The sequence below is a fragment of the Passer domesticus genome, chromosome 2, assembly GCF_036417665.1.
Source record: "Passer domesticus isolate bPasDom1 chromosome 2, bPasDom1.hap1, whole genome shotgun sequence".
In the NCBI taxonomy this organism is placed as follows: Eukaryota; Metazoa; Chordata; class Aves; order Passeriformes; family Passeridae; genus Passer; species Passer domesticus.
In genome coordinates, this window is record NC_087475.1 from 96265879 (window position 1) to 96281074 (window position 15196).

Sequence of the window (15196 nt, forward strand, 5' to 3'; positions counted from 1 at the left end):
AAAAGATTTAAAAACCCGCCAAAAGGAATCCAAATATTCCAAAACCTGCCAAGACAATAAAAACAACTCAAGAGAATACAAAACATTCTAAAACCCAACCAAAACATTCCGAAAACCCACCAAAACATCATAAAAACAAATCAAAACCAACCAAAACATTCTGAAAACCCGCCAAAATGATTTAGACCCGCAAAACTCATCAAAACATTCTGAAAAGATGCCAAAACATTAGAAAACCAGCCTGAACTGATCAAAACATTCAAAAAACTTGGCAAAACATCATAAAAACAAATCAAAACCAACCAAAACATTCCAAAAACCAGCCAAAATATTCTGAAATCCGGCCAAAACATCATAAAAACAAATCAAAACCAACCGAAACATTCCAAAAACCCGACAAAATAGTTTAGAACCCGCCAAAACTGATCAAAACATTCTGAAAAGATGCCAAAATACTATCAAACCAGTCAGAAGTGATCGAAACTTTCAATAACTTGCCAAAACATAATCAAAACAAATGAAAGCAAACCAAAACATTCCAAATACCCGCCAAAATATTTTAAAACCCGCCAAAAGGAATCCAAACATTCCAAAACCTGCCAAGACAATATAAACAACACAAGAGAAAACAAAACATTCTAAAACACCACCAAAACATTCCGAAAACCGCCAAAACATCATCAAAACAATTCAAAACCAACCAAAAAATAAGAGGAACACGGCAACATATTGGCAAGCAAGAGACGGAGAACGCGGCACCTTCTAGGAGGCCAAGAAGGAAGCCGCACAACACCTGCACTGTGTCTGCAACTTTCAAACTGCTAGAAGCTAGTGGCTTGCCACTGGCCTGCCTCTTCAATTGCCATTAGCATTCCAATGGAAGCTATTCTTGGACAACTTTGCTCTGCTTGCTGCTAGTTCTGCCCCAGCCTACCATAGAGAACCTTGCTCTTGCCTTGAGGCTCTGAGATGCCAAGAACTTTTCAACTTCAAAGGGCGGGCCGGGCTACATCTACTCAGCTGCCACAGTTTCTCCTTGCTAGACCTAGTGGGAAAGCATTTTGCTGAGATGCAGAAGGCAAGAAACGCAGAATACGGAGACACGGAGCTGTCCCAAGTGCCGCTGCCAGGCGTCTTTCCGCAGAAGGAGCGCCCCGGAGCGCACCGCAACCGGCACCGTCATCTCTGCGCAAAAAGCCAAAATATTTTAAAACCCGCCAAAACTAATCCAAAAATATTTTCAAACCCGCCAAAATAGAAAACCAGACAGAAGTGATCAATACATTCGAAAAAACCTGACAAAACATGATCAAGCCCACCAAAGCTAATCCAAACACACCAAAAACTGGGCTAAACAGAATCAAAACAAATCAAAACAAATCTAAAACTTCTAAAAACCCGCCAAAATATTTCAAAACCCGTCAAAACTAATCAAAACCTTCCGAATACCCATTAAAAAAAATTGCAAATACCCGCCAAAAGATTTTAAAACCCGCCAAAATGAATCCAAACATTCCAAAACCTGCCAAGAAAATATAAACAACTCAAGAGAATGCAAAACATTCTAAAACCCAACCAAAACATTCCGAAAACCCGCCAAAACATCATCAAAACAAATCAAAACCAACCAAAAAATAAGAGGAACACGGCAACATATTGGCAAGCAAGAGACGGAGAACGCGGCACCTTCTAGGAGGCCAAGAAGGAAGCCGCACAACACCTGCACTGTGTCTGCAACTTTCAAACTGCTAGAAGCTAGTGGCTTGCCACTGGCCTGCCTCTTCAATTGCCATTAGCATTCCAATGGAAGCTATTCTTGGACAACTTTGCTCTGCTTGCTGCTAGTTCTGCCCCAGCCTACCATAGAGAACCTTGCTCTTGCCTTGAGGCTCTGAGATGCCAAGAACTTGTCAACTTCAAAGGGCGGGCCGGGCTACATCTACTCAGCTGCCACAGTTTCTCCTTGCTAGACCTAGTGGGAAAGCATTTTGCTGAGATGCAGAAGGCAAGAAACGCAGAATACGGAGACGCGGAGCTGTCCCAAGTGCCGCTGCCAGGCGTCTTTCCGCAGAAGGAGCGCCCCGGAGCGCACCGCAACCGGCACCGTCATCTCTGCGCAAAGAGCCAAAATATTTTAAAACCCGCCAAAACTAATCCAAAAATATTTTCAAACCCGCCAAAATAGAAAACCAGACAGAAGTCATCAATACATTCGAAAAAACCTGACAAAACATGATCAAGCCCACCAAAGCTAATCCAAACACACCAAAAACTGGGCTAAACAGAATCAAAACAAATCAAAACAAATCGAAACCTTCTAAAAACCCGCCAAAATATTTCAAAACCCGTCAAAACTAATCAAAACCTTCCGAATACCCATTAAAAAACATTCCAAATACCCGCCAAAAGATTTTAAAACCCGCCAAAAGGAATCCAAACATTCCAAAACCTGCCAACACAATAAAAACAACTCAAGAGAATACAAAACATTCTAAAACCCAACCAAAACATTCCGAAAACCCACCTAAACATCATAAAAACAAATCAAAACCAACCGAAACATTCTGAAAACCCGCCAAAATGATTTAGACCCGCAAAACTCATCAAAACATTCTGAAAAGATGCCAAAACATTAGAAAACCAGCCTGAACTGATCAAAACATTCAAAAAACTTGGCAATACATCATAAAAACAAATCAAAACCAACCGAAACATTCCAAAAACCAGCCAAAATATTCCGAAATCTGGCCAAAACATCATAAAAATAAATCAAAACCAACCGAAACATTCCAAAAACCCGACAAAATAGTTTAGAACCCGCCAAAACTGATCAAAACATTCTGAAAAGATGCCAAAATACTATCAAACCAGTAAGAAGTGATCAAAACATTCAATAACTTGCCAAAACATAATCAAAACAAATGAAAGCAAACCAAAACATTCCAAATACCCGCCAAAATATTTTAAAACCCGCCAAAAGGAATCCAAACATTCCAAAACCTGCCAAGACAATATAAACAACACAAGAGAAAACAAAACATTCTAAAACACCACCAAAACATTCCGAAAACCGCCAAAACATCATCAAAACAATTCAAAACCAACCAAAAAATAAGAGGAACACGGCAACATATTGGCAAGCAAGAGACGGAGAACGCGGCACCTTCTAGGAGGCCAAGAAGGAAGCCGCACAACACCTGCACTGTGTCTGCAACTTTCAAACTGCTAGAAGCTAGTGGCTTGCCACTGGCCTGCCTCTTCAATTGCCATTAGCATTCCAATGGAAGCTATTCTTGGACAACTTTGCTCTGCTTGCTGCTAGTTCTGCCCCAGCCTAGCATAGAGAACCTTGCTCTTCCCTTGAGGCTCTGAGATGCCAAGAACTTGTCAACTTCAAAGGGCGGGCCGGGCTACATCTACTCAGCTGCCACAGTTTCTCCTTGCTAGACCTAGTGGGAAAGCATTTTGCTGAGATGCAGAAGGCAAGAAACGCAGAATACGGAGACGCGGAGCTGTCCCAAGTGCCGCTGCCAGGCGTCTTTCCGCAGAAGGAGCGCCCCGGAGCGCACCGCAACCGGCACCGTCATCTCTGCGCAAAAAGCCAAAATATTTTAAAACCCGCCAAAACTAATCCAAAAATATTTTCAAACCCGCCAAAATAGAAAACCAGACAGAAGTGATCAATACATTCGAAAAAACCTGACAAAACATGATCAAGCCCACCAAAGCTAATCCAAACACACCAAAAACTGGGCTAAACAGAATCAAAACAAATCAAAACAAATCTAAATCTTCTAAAAACCCGCCAAAATATTTCAAAACCCGTCAAAACTAATCAAAACCTTCCGAATACCCATTAAAAAAAATTCCAAATACCCGCCAAAATATTTTAAAACCCGCCAAAATGAATCCAAACATTCCAAAACATGCCAAGACAATATAAACAACACAAGAGAAAACAAAACATTCTAAAACACCACCAAAACATTCCGAAAACCCGCCAAAACATCATCAAAACAATTCAAAACCAACCAAAAAATAAGAGGAACACGGCAACATATTGGCAAGCAAGAGACGGAGAACGCGGCACCTTCTAGGAGGCCAAGAAGGAAGCCGCACAACACCTGCACTGTGTCTGCAACTTTCAAACTGCTAGAAGCTAGTGGCTTGCCACTGGCCTGCCTCTTCAATTGCCATTAGCATTCCAATGGAAGCTATTCTTGGACAACTTTGCTCTGCTTGCTGCTAGTTCTGCCCCAGCCTACCATAGAGAACCTTGCTCTTGCCTTGAGGCTCTGAGATGCCAAGAACTTGTCAAATTCAAAGGGCGGGCCGGGCTACATCTACTCAGCTGCCACAGTTTCTCCTTGCTAGACCTAGTGGGAAAGCATTTTGCTGAGATGCAGAAGGCAAGAAACGCAGAATACGGAGACGCGGAGCTGTCCCAAGTGCCGCTGCCAGGCGTCTTTCCGCAGAAGGAGCGCCCTGGAGCGCACCGCAACCGGCACCGTCATCTCTGCGCAAAGAGCCAAAATATTTTAAAACCCGCCAAAACTAATCCAAAAATATTTTCAAACCCGCCAAAATAGAAAACCAGACAGAAGTCATCAATACATTCGAAAAAACCTGACAAAACATGATCAAGCCCACCAAAGCTAATCCAAACACACCAAAAACTGGGCTAAACAGAATCAAAACAAATCAAAACAAATCGAAACCTTCTAAAAACCCGCCAAAATATTTCAAAACCCGTCAAAACTAATCAAAACCTTCCGAATACCCATTAAAAAACATTCCAAATACCCGCCAAAAGATTTTAAAACCCGCCAAAAGGAATCCAAACATTCCAAAACCTGCCAACACAATAAAAACAACTCAAGAGAATACAAAACATTCTAAAACCCAACCAAAACATTCCGAAAACCCACCTAAACATCATAAAAACAAATCAAAACCAACCAAAACATTCTGAAAACCCGCCAAAATGATTTAGACCCGCAAAACTCATCAAAACATTCTGAAAAGATGCCAAAACATTAGAAAACCAGCCTGAACTGATCAAAACATTCAAAAAACTTGGCAATACATCATAAAAACAAATCAAAACCAACCGAAACATTCCAAAAACCAGCCAAAATATTCCGAAATCTGGCCAAAACATCATAAAAATAAATCAAAACCAACCGAAACATTCCAAAAACCCGACAAAATAGTTTAGAACCCGCCAAAACTGATCAAAACATTCTGAAAAGATGCCAAAATACTATCAAACCAGTAAGAAGTGATCAAAACATTCAATAACTTGCCAAAACATAATCAAAACAAATGAAAGCAAACCAAAACATTCCAAATACCCGCCAAAATATTTTAAAACCCGCCAAAAGGAATCCAAACATTCCAAAACCTGCCAAGACAATATAAACAACACAAGAGAAAACAAAACATTCTAAAACACCACCAAAACATTCCGAAAACCGCCAAAACATCATCAAAACAATTCAAAACCAACCAAAAAATAAGAGGAACACGGCAACATATTGGCAAGCAAGAGACGGAGAACGCGGCACCTTCTAGGAGGCCAAGAAGGAAGCCGCACAACACCTGCACTGTGTCTGCAACTTTCAAACTGCTAGAAGCTAGTGGCTTGCCACTGGCCTGCCTCTTCAATTGCCATTAGCATTCCAATGGAAGCTATTCTTGGACAACTTTGCTCTGCTTGCTGCTAGTTCTGCCCCAGCCTAGCATAGAGAACCTTGCTCTTCCCTTGAGGCTCTGAGATGCCAAGAACTTGTCAACTTCAAAGGGCGGGCCGGGCTACATCTACTCAGCTGCCACAGTTTCTCCTTGCTAGACCTAGTGGGAAAGCATTTTGCTGAGATGCAGAAGGCAAGAAACGCAGAATACGGAGACGCGGAGCTGTCCCAAGTGCCGCTGCCAGGCGTCTTTCCGCAGAAGGAGCGCCCCGGAGCGCACCGCAACCGGCACCGTCATCTCTGCGCAAAAAGCCAAAATATTTTAAAACCCGCCAAAACTAATCCAAAAATATTTTCAAACCCGCCAAAATAGAAAACCAGACAGAAGTGATCAATACATTCGAAAAAACCTGACAAAACATGATCAAGCCCACCAAAGCTAATCCAAACACACCAAAAACTGGGCTAAACAGAATCAAAACAAATCAAAACAAATCTAAATCTTCTAAAAACCCGCCAAAATATTTCAAAACCCGTCAAAACTAATCAAAACCTTCCGAATACCCATTAAAAAAAATTCCAAATACCCGCCAAAATATTTTAAAACCCGCCAAAATGAATCCAAACATTCCAAAACATGCCAAGAAAATATAAACAACTCAAGAGAATACAAAACATTCTAAAACCCAACCAAAACATTCCGAAAACCCGCCAAAACATCATCAAAACAAATCAAAACCAACCAAAAAATAAGAGGAACACGGCAACATATTGGCAAGCAAGAGACGGAGAGTGCGGAACCTTCTAGGAGGCCAAGAAGGAAGCCGCACAACACCTGCACTGTGTCTGCAACTTTCAAACTGCTAGAAGCTAGTGGCTTGCCACTGGCCTGCCTCTTCAATTGCCATTAGCATTCCAATGGAAGCTATTCTTGGACAACTTTGCTCTGCTTGCTGCTAGTTCTGCCCCAGCCTACCATAGAGAACCTTGCTCTTGCCTTGAGGCTCTGAGATGCCAAGAACTTGTCAACTTCAAAGGGCGGGCCGGGCTACATCTACTCAGCTGCCACAGTTTCTCCTTGCTAGACCTAGTGGGAAAGCATTTTGCTGAGATGCAGAAGGCAAGAAACACAGAATACGGAGACGCGGAGCTGTCCCAAGTGCTGCTGCCAGGCGTCTTTCCTCAGAAGGAGCGCCCCGGAGCGCACCGCAACCGGCACCGTCATCTCTGCGCAAAGAGCCAAAATATTTTAAAACCCGCCAAAACTAATCCAAAAATATTTTCAAACGCGCCAAAATAGAAAACCGGACAGAAGTGATCAATACATTCGAAAAAACCTGACAAAACATGATCAAGCCCACCAAAGCTAATCCAAACACACCAAAAACTGGCCAAACAGAATCAAAACAAATCAAAACAAATCTAAACCTTCTTAAAACCCGCCAAAATATTTCAAAACCCGTCAAAACTAATCAAAACCTACCGAATACCCGCCAAAACATTCCAAATACCCGCCAAAAGATTTAAAAACCCGCCAAAAGGAATCCAAATATTCCAAAACCTGCCAACACAATAAAAACAACTCAAGAGAATACAAAACATTCTAAAACCCAACCAAAACATTCCGAAAACCCACCAAAACATCATAAAAACAAATCAAAACCAACCAAAACATTCTGAAAACCCGCCAAAATGATTTAGACCCGCAAAACTCATCAAAACATTCTGAAAAGATGCCAAAACATTAGAAAACCAGCCTGAACTGATCAAAACATTCAAAAAACTTGGCAAAACATCATAAAAACAAATCAAAACCAACCAAAACATTCCAAAAACCAGCCAAAATATTCTGAAATCCGGACAAAACATCATAAAAACAAATCAAAACCAACCGAAACATTCCAAAAACCCAACAAAATAGTTTAGAACCCGCCAAAACTGATCAAAACATTCTGAAAAGATGCCAAAATACTATCAAACCAGTCAGAAGTGATCGAAACTTTCAATAACTTGCCAAAACATAATCAAAACAAATGAAAGCAAACCAAAACATTCCAAATACCCGCCAAAATATTTTAAAACCCGCCAAAAGGAATCCAAACATTCCAAAACCTGCCAAGACAATATAAACAACACAAGAGAAAACAAAACATTCTAAAACACCACCAAAACATTCCGAAAACCCGCCAAAACATCATCAAAACAATTCAAAACCAACCAAAAAATAAGAGGAACACGGCAACATATTGGCAAGCAAGAGACGGAGAACGCGGCACCTTCTAGGAGGCCAAGAAGGAAGCCGCACAACACCTGCACTGTGTCTGCAACTTTCAAACTGCTAGAAGCTAGTGGCTTGCCACTGGCCTGCCTCTTCAATTGCCATTAGCATTCCAATGGAAGCTATTCTTGGACAACTTTGCTCTGCTTGCTGCTAGTTCTGCCCCAGCCTACCATAGAGAACCTTGCTCTTGCCTTGAGGCTCTGAGATGCCAAGAACTTTTCAACTTCAAAGGGCGGGCCGGGCTACATCTACTCAGCTGCCACAGTTTCTCCTTGCTAGACCTAGTGGGAAAGCATTTTGCTGAGATGCAGAAGGCAAGAAACGCAGAATACGGAGACACGGAGCTGTCCCAAGTGCCGCTGCCAGGCGTCTTTCCGCAGAAGGAGCGCCCCGGAGCGCACCGCAACCGGCACCGTCATCTCTGCGCAAAAAGCCAAAATATTTTAAAACCCGCCAAAACTAATCCAAAAATATTTTCAAACCCGCCAAAATAGAAAACCAGACAGAAGTGATCAATACATTCGAAAAAACCTGACAAAACATGATCAAGCCCACCAAAGCTAATCCAAACACACCAAAAACTGGGCTAAACAGAATCAAAACAAATCAAAACAAATCTAAAACTTCTAAAAACCCGCCAAAATATTTCAAAACCCGTCAAAACTAATCAAAACCTTCCGAATACCCATTAAAAAAAATTGCAAATACCCGCCAAAATATTTTAAAACCCGCCAAAATGAATCCAAACATTCCAAAACCTGCCAAGAAAATATAAACAACTCAAGAGAATACAAAACATTCTAAAACCCAACCCAAACATTCCGAAAACCCGCCAAAACATCATCAAAACAAATCAAAACCAACCAAAAAATAAGAGGAACACGGCAACATATTGGCAAGCAAGAGACGGAGAACGCGGCACCTTCTAGGAGGCCAAGAAGGAAGCCGCACAACACCTGCACTGTGTCTGCAACTTTCAAACTGCTAGAAGCTAGTGGCTTGCCACTGGCCTGCCTCTTCAATTGCCATTAGCATTCCAATGGAAGCTATTCTTGGACAACTTTGCTCTGCTTGCTGCTAGTTCTGCCCCAGCCTACCATAGAGAACCTTGCTCTTGCCTTGAGGCTCTGAGATGCCAAGAACTTGTCAAATTCAAAGGGCGGGCCGGGCTACATCTACTCAGCTGCCACAGTTTCTCCTTGCTAGACCTAGTGGGAAAGCATTTTGCTGAGATGCAGAAGGCAAGAAACGCAGAATACGGAGACGCGGAGCTGTCCCAAGTGCCGCTGCCAGGCGTCTTTCCGCAGAAGGAGCGCCCTGGAGCGCACCGCAACCGGCACCGTCATCTCTGCGCAAAGAGCCAAAATATTTTAAAACCCGCCAAAACTAATCCAAAAATATTTTCAAACCCGCCAAAATAGAAAACCAGACAGAAGTCATCAATACATTCGAAAAAACCTGACAAAACATGATCAAGCCCACCAAAGCTAATCCAAACACACCAAAAACTGGGCTAAACAGAATCAAAACAAATCAAAACAAATCGAAACCTTCTAAAAACCCGCCAAAATATTTCAAAACCCGTCAAAACTAATCAAAACCTTCCGAATACCCATTAAAAAACATTCCAAATACCCGCCAAAAGATTTTAAAACCCGCCAAAAGGAATCCAAACATTCCAAAACCTGCCAACACAATAAAAACAACTCAAGAGAATACAAAACATTCTAAAACCCAACCAAAACATTCCGAAAACCCACCTAAACATCATAAAAACAAATCAAAACCAACCGAAACATTCTGAAAACCCGCCAAAATGATTTAGACCCGCAAAACTCATCAAAACATTCTGAAAAGATGCCAAAACATTAGAAAACCAGCCTGAACTGATCAAAACATTCAAAAAACTTGGCAATACATCATAAAAACAAATCAAAACCAACCGAAACATTCCAAAAACCAGCCAAAATATTCTGAAATTTGGCCAAAACATCATAAAAATAAATCAAAACCAACCGAAACATTCCAAAAACCCGACAAAATAGTTTAGAACCCGCCAAAACTGATCAAAACATTCTGAAAAGATGCCAAAATACTATCAAACCAGTAAGAAGTGATCAAAACATTCAATAACTTGCCAAAACATAATCAAAACAAATGAAAGCAAACCAAAACATTCCAAATACCCGCCAAAAGATTTTAAAACCCGCCAAAAGGAATCCAAACATTCCAAAACCTGCCAAGACAATATAAACAACACAAGAGAAAACAAAACATTCTAAAACACCACCAAAACATTCCGAAAACCGCCAAAACATCATAAAAACAATTCAAAACCAACCAAAAAATAAGAGGAACACGGCAACATATTGGCAAGCAAGAGACGGAGAACGCGGCACCTTCTAGGAGGCCAAGAAGGAAGCCGCACAACACCTGCACTGTGTCTGCAACTTTCAAACTGCTAGAAGCTAGTGGCTTGCCACTGGCCTGCCTCTTCAATTGCCATTAGCATTCCAATGGAAGCTATTCTTGGACAACTTTGCTCTGCTTGCTGCTAGTTCTGCCCCAGCCTAGCATAGAGAACCTTGCTCTTCCCTTGAGGCTCTGAGATGCCAAGAACTTGTCAACTTCAAAGGGCGGGCCGGGCTACATCTACTCAGCTGCCACAGTTTCTCCTTGCTAGACCTAGTGGGAAAGCATTTTGCTGAGATGCAGAAGGCAAGAAACGCAGAATACGGAGACGCGGAGCTGTCCCAAGTGCCGCTGCCAGGCGTCTTTCCGCAGAAGGAGCGCCCCGGAGCGCACCGCAACCGGCACCGTCATCTCTGCGCAAAAAGCCAAAATATTTTAAAACCCGCCAAAACTAATCCAAAAATATTTTCAAACCCGCCAAAATAGAAAACCAGACAGAAGTGATCAATACATTCGAAAAAACCTGACAAAACATGATCAAGCCCACCAAAGCTAATCCAAACACACCAAAAACTGGGCTAAACAGAATCAAAACAAATCAAAACAAATCTAAACCTTCTAAAAACCCGCCAAAATATTTCAAAACCCGTCAAAACTAATCAAAACCTTCCGAATACCCATTAAAAAAAATTCCAAATACCCGCCAAAATATTTTAAAACCCGCCAAAATGAATCCAAACATTCCAAAACCTGCCAAGAAAATATAAACAACTCAAGAGAATGCAAAACATTCTAAAACCCAACCAAAACATTCCGAAAACCCGCCAAAACATCATCAAAACAAATCAAAACCAACCAAAAAATAAGAGGAACACGGCAACATATTGGCAAGCAAGAGACGGAGAACGCGGCACCTTCTAGGAGGCCAAGAAGGAAGCCGCACAACACCTGCACTGTGTCTGCAACTTTCAAACTGCTAGAAGCTAGTGGCTTGCCACTGGCCTGCCTCTTCAATTGCCATTAGCATTCCAATGGAAGCTATTCTTGGACAACTTTGCTCTGCTTGCTGCTAGTTCTGCCCCAGCCTACCATAGAGAACCTTGCTCTTGCCTTGAGGCTCTGAGATGCCAAGAACTTGTCAAATTCAAAGGGCGGGCCGGGCTACATCTACTCAGCTGCCACAGTTTCTCCTTGCTAGACCTAGTGGGAAAGCATTTTGCTGAGATGCAGAAGGCAAGAAACGCAGAATACGGAGACGCGGAGCTGTCCCAAGTGCCGCTGCCAGGCGTCTTTCCGCAGAAGGAGCGCCCTGGAGCGCACCGCAACCGGCACCGTCATCTCTGCGCAAAGAGCCAAAATATTTTAAAACCCGCCAAAACTAATCCAAAAATATTTTCAAACCCGCCAAAATAGAAAACCAGACAGAAGTCATCAATACATTCGAAAAAACCTGACAAAACATGATCAAGCCCACCAAAGCTAATCCAAACACACCAAAAACTGGGCTAAACAGAATCAAAACAAATCAAAACAAATCGAAACCTTCTAAAAACCCGCCAAAATATTTCAAAACCCGTCAAAACTAATCAAAACCTTCCGAATACCCGCCAAAACATTCCAAATACCCGCCAAAAGATTTTAAAACCCGCCAAAAGGAATCCAAACATTCCAAAACCTGCCAACACAATAAAAACAACTCAAGAGAATACAAAACATTCTAAAACCCAACCAAAACATTCCGAAAACCCACCTAAACATCATAAAAACAAATCAAAACCAACCGAAACATTCTGAAAACCCGCCAAAATGATTTAGACCCGCAAAACTCATCAAAACATTCTGAAAAGATGCCAAAACATTAGAAAACCAGCCTGAACTGATCAAAACATTCAAAAAACTTGGCAATACATCATAAAAACAAATCAAAACCAACCAAAACATTCCAAAAACCAGCCAAAATATTCCGAAATCTGGCCAAAACATCATAAAAATAAATCAAAACCAACCGAAACATTCCAAAAACCCGACAAAATAGTTTAGAACCCGCCAAAACTGATCAAAACATTCTGAAAAGATGCCAAAATACTATCAAACCAGTAAGAAGTGATCAAAACATTCAATAACTTGCCAAAACATAATCAAAACAAATGAAAGCAAACCAAAACATTCCAAATACCCGCCAAAATATTTTAAAACCCGCCAAAAGGAATCCAAACATTCCAAAACCTGCCAAGACAATATAAACAACACAAGAGAAAACAAAACGTTCTAAAACACCACCAAAACATTCCGAAAACCCGCCAAAACATCATCAAAACAATTCAAAACCAACCAAAAAATAAGAGGAACACGGCAACATATTGGCAAGCAAGAGACGGAGAACGCGGCACCTTCTAGGAGGCCAAGAAGGAAGCCGCACAACACCTGCACTGTGTCTGCAACTTTCAAACTGCTAGAAGCTAGTGGCTTGCCACTGGCCTGCCTCTTCAATTGCCATTAGCATTCCAATGGAAGCTATTCTTGGACAACTTTGCTCTGCTTGCTGCTAGTTCTGCCCCAGCCTAGCATAGAGAACCTTGCTCTTCCCTTGAGGCTCTGAGATGCCAAGAACTTGTCAACTTCAAAGGGCGGGCCGGGCTACATCTACTCAGCTGCCACAGTTTCTCCTTGCTAGACCTAGTGGGAAAGCATTTTGCTGAGATGCAGAAGGCAAGAAACGCAGAATACGGAGACGCGGAGCTGTCCCAAGTGCCGCTGCCAGGCGTCTTTCCGCAGAAGGAGCGCCCCGGAGCGCACCGCAACCGGCACCGTCATCTCTGCGCAAAAAGCCAAAATATTTTAAAACCCGCCAAAACTAATCCAAAAATATTTTCAAACCCGCCAAAATAGAAAACCAGACAGAAGTGATCAATACATTCGAAAAAACCTGACAAAACATGATCAAGCCCACCAAAGCTAATCCAAACACACCAAAAACTGGGCTAAACAGAATCAAAACAAATCAAAACAAATCTAAATCTTCTAAAAACCCGCCAAAATATTTCAAAACCCGTCAAAACTAATCAAAACCTTCCGAATACCCATTAAAAAAAATTCCAAATACCCGCCAAAATATTTTAAAACCCGCCAAAATGAATCCAAACATTCCAAAACATGCCAAGAAAATATAAACAACTCAAGAGAATACAAAACATTCTAAAACCCAACCAAAACATTCCGAAAACCCGCCAAAACATCATCAAAACAAATCAAAACCAACCAAAAAATAAGAGGAACACGGCAACATATTGGCAAGCAAGAGACGGAGAGTGCGGCACCTTCTAGGAGGCCAAGAAGGAAGCCGCACAACACCTGCACTGTGTCTGCAACTTTCAAACTGCTAGAAGCTAGTGGCTTGCCACTGGCCTGCCTCTTCAATTGCCATTAGCATTCCAATGGAAGCTATTCTTGGACAACTTTGCTCTGCTTGCTGCTAGTTCTGCCCCAGCCTACCATAGAGAACCTTGCTCTTGCCTTGAGGCTCTGAGATGCCAAGAACTTGTCAACTTCAAAGGGCGGGCCGGGCTACATCTACTCAGCTGCCACAGTTTCTCCTTGCTAGACCTAGTGGGAAAGCATTTTGCTGAGATGCAGAAGGCAAGAAACACAGAATACGGAGACGCGGAGCTGTCCCAAGTGCTGCTGCCAGGCGTCTTTCCTCAGAAGGAGCGCCCCGGAGCGCACCGCAACCGGCACCGTCATCTCTGCGCAAAGAGCCAAAATATTTTAAAACCCGCCAAAACTAATCCAAAAATATTTTCAAACGCGCCAAAATAGAAAACCGGACAGAAGTGATCAATACATTCGAAAAAACCTGACAAAACATGATCAAGCCCACCAAAGCTAATCCAAACACACCAAAAACTGGCCAAACAGAATCAAAACAAATCAAAACAAATCTAAACCTTCTTAAAACCCGCCAAAATATTTCAAAACCCGTCAAAACTAATCAAAACCTACCGAATACCCGCCAAAACATTCCAAATACCCGCCAAAAGATTTAAAAACCCGCCAAAAGGAATCCAAATATTCCAAAACCTGCCAACACAATAAAAACAACTCAAGAGAATACAAAACATTCTAAAACCCAACCAAAACATTCCGAAAACCCACCAAAACATCATAAAAACAAATCAAAACCAACCAAAACATTCTGAAAACCCGCCAAAATGATTTAGACCCGCAAAACTCATCAAAACATTCTGAAAAGATGCCAAAACATTAGAAAACCAGCCTGAACTGATCAAAACATTCAAAAAACTTGGCAAAACATCATAAAAACAAATCAAAACCAACCAAAACATTCCAAAAACCAGCCAAAATATTCTGAAATCCGGCCAAAACATCATAAAAACAAATCAAAACCAACCGAAACATTCCAAAAACCCAACAAAATAGTTTAGAACCCGCCAAAACTGATCAAAACATTCTGAAAAGATGCCAAAATACTATCAAACCAGTAAGAAGTGATCAAAACATTCAATAACTTGCCAAAACATAATCAAAACAAATGAAAGCAAACCAAAACATTCCAAATACCCGCCAAAATATTTTAAAACCCGCCAAAAGGAATCCAAACATTCCAAAACCTGCCAAGAAAATATAAACAACACAAGAGAAAACAAAACGTTCTAAAACACCACCAAAACATTCCGAAAACCCGCCAAAACATCATCAAAACAATTCAAAACCAACCAAAAAATAAGAGGAACACGGCAACATATTGGCAAGCAAGAGACGGAGAACGCGGCACCTTCTAGGAGGCCAAGAA